The following is a 7,840-nucleotide window of genomic DNA, read 5'->3' on the forward strand; positions in this document are numbered from 1 at the left end:
ATATTGTTTAAATGGGGTTATTTTTAGGACTCGACCGATGCATCGGCCTGGCCGATGCATCGGCGCCGATGGTTCAACAATTAAGTCATCGTCATCGGCATCGGCAGCCGATGCTAACTTGCAGGAAACATCGGCCCATCGGCCTTAAAAAACATCAAAAAGCCGATGGAATTGGCCGATGTTTTAGGGAAAAAAAAGGACCTTTGCTGTTTTACTTTTTTATACAAAGTAAATTGAGTTATTGTTTTCATATAAAATTGTTTACTTAAACTTCAGTATGAATTTCTATTTTAGTCACCGCTGAAAGAGTTTTTAATACTGCATTCAGGTTACCAAACAAGTTAATCATTGCGTTATTTCTTTCGGCTAGATGTACGTATGTATCTCTTATAGTTATAACTCAAAATTGGTAAGCTGTAGAAGGCATAAATGTGGGGTGTATGTACGTTCCAGTTGTGCACTTCCCTTTTTGTTTTCCATCGGGTGTTCTAAAAAGCCTATTTATTCATTTTCTGTGGCTATTAATTACTTATTTCAATACAAAATTAATATAGCGTCTCAAATTGACGATCATTTGGTGATATATTGCCGAATTGGAGACTATGGAAACAAATATGAGATGGCGAAACCGGTTTTGTTTCATTTTGTTAGATTCCCGTTGAGCTGATGGTAATTTTTAATTTTTCGATATTTGTAATATGAATCACAGTAATGCAGTCTTTTCTGTATCGCTTCTGCTGAGCGACAAGTTTAAGACCCGTTAAAATACATCTTGGGGATCTATTTCTCTATCACAGAAGTTGTAAAACATTTATCATAAGAACCATTTTTGTAACTCCTAAAGTGCCCCTATGGTTACGGGGCCTCTCGTGCAATTGCAAGATTTGCTATATTTTAAATCTGCCACTGCACGTCAAATCAAACTCGGGTGCAAGTTTTAAAAGGGGTTTTCTGATCAATGTTTATGATTATTAATGCAAAAAATAGTCTATTTTTTACGACTATTTTTTGTACTTGAGCACACTTGAGTGCCCCTCCTCCCACTCCCTCAATTTCTGAAATTAAACTCTAGTTATACTTCTGAGTTGTTTAAAACTAACACCATTCATAGAATTAGAGATTTTTTTTCAAGCTATTTCTATTGTTTAGGAAGAATTTAGAGCATTTATGTAAGAAATTGATTAAAGACGTTTTGAATGGTGACTTAATTCGGAAATCAAAGGGACTTTTGAATTTTTTCTTCAGAAGTGCTGAAGTAGATTCAAAAACTCTTCCGAGGCATTGGTGGTATCGGTAGTAAAAAATGAGGCCAAAGTTGGAGCCGCGCGCGAAGTTTAATGTTGTGAGTTACTCCACAATCAGAGGGTGACCCCCTAACCCACCCTCGTCGTTTCAAGCATTTCTTAAATATTTGGCGATTATTTATTTTGGTCAAGAAATTTCATTTTGCGTATTTCTTATCCTTGTTTCACCTATATTTCGCAATGCGCCATCTTTTTTGCACCATTATTAGCGATCGATTTTTTTTCTGTTGTAAGTAACTATTTTTATGTATTTATATAAAATGAATGAATAAGTTTTTATCATATTTTTTATAAGATGTTATAGAAAAGTTTTAAGGGCTCTCTATTATGCAATTTTTCAAATATCAGAAAATTATTGTTAAATTGAAAAATTCAATTAGAACTTGTTTGTAGTGCTTCAGAAAAGATTAAACAATCAAATTGTTTAATACTGCGTGTGCAAACATCACATCAAGTAGTATATGTATTCAGTTATTAACTTGGTGCAAATATTGAATTTCTTTATTGTAGCTGCGTTTTAAAAACCTCGCTTTTTTCATGGCTATTTATTTTTTCCGCAAAATTTATCACTGTTATAGCTTTTATCAAAAATGCAAACTTTTCTATTCATAAATTTTAAATAAGTATAAAAATATTCCTATTATGATTTAATATTGTAATTTATCTGTTACCTTTTTTGTTTAACTTGATGACTAAAAAATGTCTACGTGCAATCTTTACACTTGAATTGCGTAATTTGTTGACGGTTTCATAGTTTTATTCTTAATTTCTTTTTTGAATGATTAAACAACATAATTTAATGTTTTTTAACTATGTTTAGTGTACCTAAATCCATACGTTATTAAGATATTACTGAAATCTTAGTTATATGTTCAATTAAGAAAAAAAAACTACTATTTATTAAATAGTCTTTTTTTTTTTTTTTTTTTTTGGCTGTTGTTCTTCGTTTTCCATCATACAGCAGTCTGAAAAGGAGAAGCATAACTACAGATTGTATGTGGTACGATACAAAAGTTCGGGGGACAAGCTATATAAAACCTTCTACAGAATAGTTCACATTCCCGAAGCACATCCACCTTCAAAAGGTCAGTTTGAGGGACTATGTACTTCTGCCAGTGTTCATATAACTTTTGGAAACACTCCTGGAAGTCATTTTTCGCTACCTTCTGTGATGCTGCTTTATCTCCTCCTGACAGAACAAGAAGTTCTGTCTAGAACTATACGAGCATACTTTCCCGTATACCTATACTACTTTCTAGTACCTGATCAATATTCTCAAAAATAGCTAAAATCGCAAATTGTTTCAAACATATTTTTTTAATATTTTAAGCTGATTTCTTGGAATAAAATATTCCTCACTCATCTAAAAAAATTAGATGCGTAAAAAAAAGAAAAAAAAATCGAACAAATAAAATAGCAGCACCTTTTAAACAAAGCAGATAATACACTTTTTTCCATTAAAAAAAATATCTTTAACAGCTTTCAAAACCAAAAAAAAAAAAAATAATAATAATAATAATAATAATTAAAATAAATACACCATATCAAAAAAAAAAATCGTTTCTTTTTCCCCTGTTGCCAAAAATATTTTTTTAAATGAATTAATGCACTTACCAAAATAAATAAAACAATAAAATGTCAACTTAAAAAATACTTTTCATTGTCAAAAAAAAAAAAAATAAATAAAAAAATAAATAAATAAATAAAAAATCGTCTGCGCATATCTTTATGTAGAAACATAAATGACTTCGAGTTTATTCACCGAAAACTGAATACCTAAACTAAAACGTAAGCGAGAAAATAAAAACAAGTCATATCAACAATAATTATTTCACAGTTAAAACCATAACTGCGGAGTCGGAGTCGGAGTCAATCTCATTGTGGGATAAAGGAGTCGGAGACGAATATCCAAGAGTCGGAGTCAGTCATTTGCCCTCCGTGTATAAATTTTTGCCAAAGCTACAAAGTCAGAGTAGGAGTCCGATTAATAGTCGGGCACAGGAATCGGATTCGGAGTCAGGTGCCCCTAAATTCTCGGAGTCGGGATCTGGAGTTTGGCGTCAAGAGCTATTTCTAACAAAATTTCTTGAAAAAAATCCGCCTTCAAGTACGGAATCTACATTGACTTTCAGTTTCCCCGTAGGCACTAATGTTAAGGAATTTGAACTGTTCAAAATTGAACGGAAAACTGTTCAAATCAAAAAGATATTTTATATACAAGTTTTTCATCAAACGCTTTTTCCTACAAAGTTTGTTTGAAGCAAATTCGCCTCACAGTTCGGAATTGCCTTCGATTTCCCCGTAGGCGCTAATGTTAATTTTTTTTTGAACTGTTCAAAATTGAACACAAAATAGTTCAAATCAAAAAGCGAAATCTGGGAATGAGGTGTCCTCGCCGAGATCTTTCGAACAAGAAAAAGTTTATTCGAATCGGACAATTCATTCAAAAGTTATTAAGGGGGGGGGGGAGACAGACCGACAGATATTTTCCCCCATCTCAATGCCCTACTTTCCAATTTTTAATTTTTCGATATCTATTTAATTATTTTATTTATTTTTGACCTTTTTTTTTTTTTGTTTTTCGCGATATTTTTAAGATGCATTAAACCTTCTTTAATGCTTTTTTCTTCTTTTTCTGACTTTTCTGGGAAAGTAGGGTAAAAAAGCGGCGTTCATGCAAACGTTTTTTTTTTTTGCTGGGAACAGGTAAAAGTCACACGGAGCTGAGTCCGACGAAACGTTATGGTATTTGTTTGTTATATCAGAGTATTGACCAATCGAACCGTGCATCCTCAACATGAAAGTCGCCTTCATCCCCACGATGAAGTTAAAGCAACAGCGCAAGATGCCTTGCAGGAGTTTGCGATAAATGTCTTCAAGGTGTCCTTCTAAAAGCTATACGTACGTTGGCAGTGCAGAGTCGTTCAAGGTGACTATTTTGTAGATAGCTGTACTTCAGTGATGTGAACTATCCAGGGTAAGGTTTTATACAACTTGTCCTCGAACTTTTAGATCACACTACGTACGTATGAGTTTTCAACTTACTATTTCATAACGTTTTTGAGTGACACTAGTTTACGCGCATGAAGACATCACAAGAGAAATTGCGATAATTAGCTAAGGAGGCGTTCAAAATGAATATTTCGGTCATCTACATGTTCTTAGGTACATGTGCAAGTACAGATGTGGCGAAAAAACTTGTGAAGTGTAAACTGGGTGATTGTAAAATAGAAATTTAGGTCGAAATCTGATTTTTTTTATGATTACAATTCCTTATTCGTAGAAAGGAAGTAAAGTGAAATGAATCAATGATCCTTTAAATCCCTGACAGTCTTATCAATTTATTTCTGTTAATTTTTTTTTTTTTTGCCATCGGCCAACGGCATCGGCCATCGGCAATCGGCCATTTGGAGGAAAACAATCGGCCATCGGCCGTCTTTGAACAATCGGCCAACAATCGGCATCGGCCCATCGGCCAAAAAATGCCATCGGTCGAGCCCTAGTTATTTTCTTCAGCAGAATTCTTATCCAAGTTTCCATTGACATGCAAAATTATACTCGTAGCAGAATTTTAGCAGCAGTTCTGTTGTTGTTAAAATCAGGAAGCAAAACATTGATTTTAACATTGTAAATCGCAGTTTAACTTTTAAAATATTTTAACAAAGCAGAAGCACATGAAATACACCGCAAGCATAAGTTGTGAAGCAGTGGTTTTTAATGGATACGCTGATGCATTACTAATTAACATTGGGAAGAAACAAAGAAGAGTGATGTCGAAAATGTCTGAGACTACTGCTTTTTGAAGAAAATGTAGTGGGAACGACTTTATAAACTAACTTTTTGCGGAATTCTGAGAAAAAATCGAGATTAATTCAAATTATGATGGAATACTCCCGATTAGGAAGAATGACTGTTGTAGAAGTATTGTACAACAAAGCCAATGTATTAAATTGCTCAGTTACGATAAAAACATGCCAGAACAGCTCCAGACCAGTCGCAGTAATAGGCACTGATAAAGATCTGCTCTCGATTCTAAGTAAAAGAGGTATGTCTGGAACATCACTGTATTCTTTACCCCCAAACCAATTTAATACAAAGAAAAATGGTACAATATCTTGAAAGCACAAGAAGTCTTGGGTCCCTTCAAGGATCCTCTTCTTTTGCTTCACGCAGCATCAGGATGTGACTCCGACTCCACGTCAGCTATATTCAGAAAGGGTAAATCTTAAGCTTTCAAGTTGCTAAAGGAAAATCTCAAACTGCTTTCTCTGATCTCACAGTAATTTTTTCAGCTTGATCCATCCAGAAAAGGTTATCCAAATTGTAGAAGTGTTGCTGAAACATCTTTTTGGTGGGAATAACACTTAATTCTCTAGATATCTTAAGATACAACCGCTATAATAATTAAGTAACCAAAATTCTTTCTTCAAAATTTAAAGCTTGGCAACTCTTCCACCCACAAGTGTTGTTGCTTCACAGCATCCATTTTGTGTTTATCCAATAGTATAACAGTGGCTTAAGAAAAACATGAATCCAATTAAATGGGGATATGTTATGAAAGGAGGTGAACTGTTCACAACGCTTTTGTCACTTCCCGAAGCTTACAAAGGAATTCCGCATTTAATGTTTTGTGACTACAAATCAACAGTATTTATGTGAGACTGTGATCTAGATACCAATGAAAACGCAGACCTTTAATGTTCCAAGTTTTGCATGCATTGCTTATTTGAAACATGTAAAAATTCAACTTCTGTGCACAGTTTTTCGAAGATGAGGATGATGATATTGAATGTTGATGCTTTTTTTTCTCTATATTTTTACCGACATTACTATCTTCTCTTTACATATTTTACATGCTTTTCGAAAAGATATTGTATGTCAGTTTTTAAAGTACTAAATAAATGATATTCTGCAACTGTTTTGAAAATTCATGGTCACTTTTCTTCTCTTATCATATTCTCATTAAAAAGCTAGAAATAGCAAGATTTCTTTCAGAAATGGAATAAAAACTACTTGATTATTCAATAAATGGAATGTATCAATCATTTTGCAGTTCATATTTTGAAAAGAATACCATAAAAAATTCTTTATTTTAGTAGCTTTTTTTGTTCTGCTGCATATTACGTATAAAATAGAAATTTTAGCTTTTTAAGTCAAAACAATTGTTTGAACTTTTTTATTGGTTATTTTAGGGTATTTATCGAAACAGAATTATTTTTAGAGCATGCAGGTTTTTTTAGAACTGAAAAATCTTAATTTTTGACCAAGTTATAAGGAAAACAAAAAGTATTAGGCGGCCATCTTTGGTCCGCCACTTTGGATGAAAGCTCACATGGGATCTTAGGGGACTTTTTAGAATTTACATGCTATGAGGAACTAATTCTGAAAATATTTCTTAATTATAAATTTGTGGTGCAAAAAATACTAAATTTATTGGGCTACAAGAGCAATCTAACACATCCCGTTCGAACCTTATTTCAGTTTGTTGCCTGGCTTCCATCCGATATCTTTCCCGATTCTGATTTATGCGTGCATGATTTAACCGCAAGTGTCCATCATTTTATCTACCACTCATATATCTCTGATTTCGTGTGGCAGTATATCAAATGAACTTTATTAAAGAAAGTCAAGTCTTTTATGCCTGTTATTTCTGTTGTTTTTTCTTATCCCACTTGGCTGACAGAAACGTCTAGATCAAGTCTATGAACACGTGTGTCTAATATTTATTTCATTTACCACCAGAGGTTAACTACTTTTTCAAGGATTTATACAATTAGAATTCTCAGCCAAATGTTTTGAAAACAGCACCCGTTTTGGAATGTCATTTTTCATTTCCGTAAAATTCACCCATTTCACCCCTCCCCCCCCCACTTCAGCGTCGAGCACAGGGACTCTCAAAAACCTGCATGAATCGTTCCCAAGACAATGAAAAGTGCTACTTGAAAAAATAAATTTCATTTTCAAGCGCTTGAAAACCTGAAAAACTTAGAAAAATGTCGTTACAAACCTTGAATTTTGAAATTATCAACAAATGCGAGGGTAGAAGGGAAAGGCCAAAATGTGAAAAAAGCAGCTCCTAGCTACACTCTGTATTAAAAATGTAAAAATCATGGTTATCACGTTGAAAAAAGCAGCTCCTAGCTACACTCTGTATTAAAAATGTAAAAATCATGGTTATCACGTTTCTGTAACGCATTACTTGAGATAAACTTTTGTAACTCACGTGTATATCTTGCAAACTATTTTATCACGAATTCAGTATTTTAGAAGTTTTTTGTTAATTGCTTTAGTGCCGCCGAAAGCCAAAGATGACCCCTTGTGAATTTGGTCGGCAGGCTCCCTCCTCCGTAAAACATAAAATTTATATTACTCTAATTCCGAGCCGGGGCCCTAGTTTCCAACTAGGCTCACATAGTCTCTCGTGGGCCCTACATTGCTTACTTCGATTTTACTAATACTGCATATACTAACAATCAGCTTAGTACAAGAAGAAAATGTTATACTACTTCGATCTTTTTCGTTTTCCGCACTACTTT

The sequence above is a fragment of the Uloborus diversus genome, chromosome 1 (assembly GCF_026930045.1).
Source record: "Uloborus diversus isolate 005 chromosome 1, Udiv.v.3.1, whole genome shotgun sequence".
NCBI lineage: Eukaryota > Metazoa > Arthropoda > Arachnida > Araneae > Uloboridae > Uloborus > Uloborus diversus.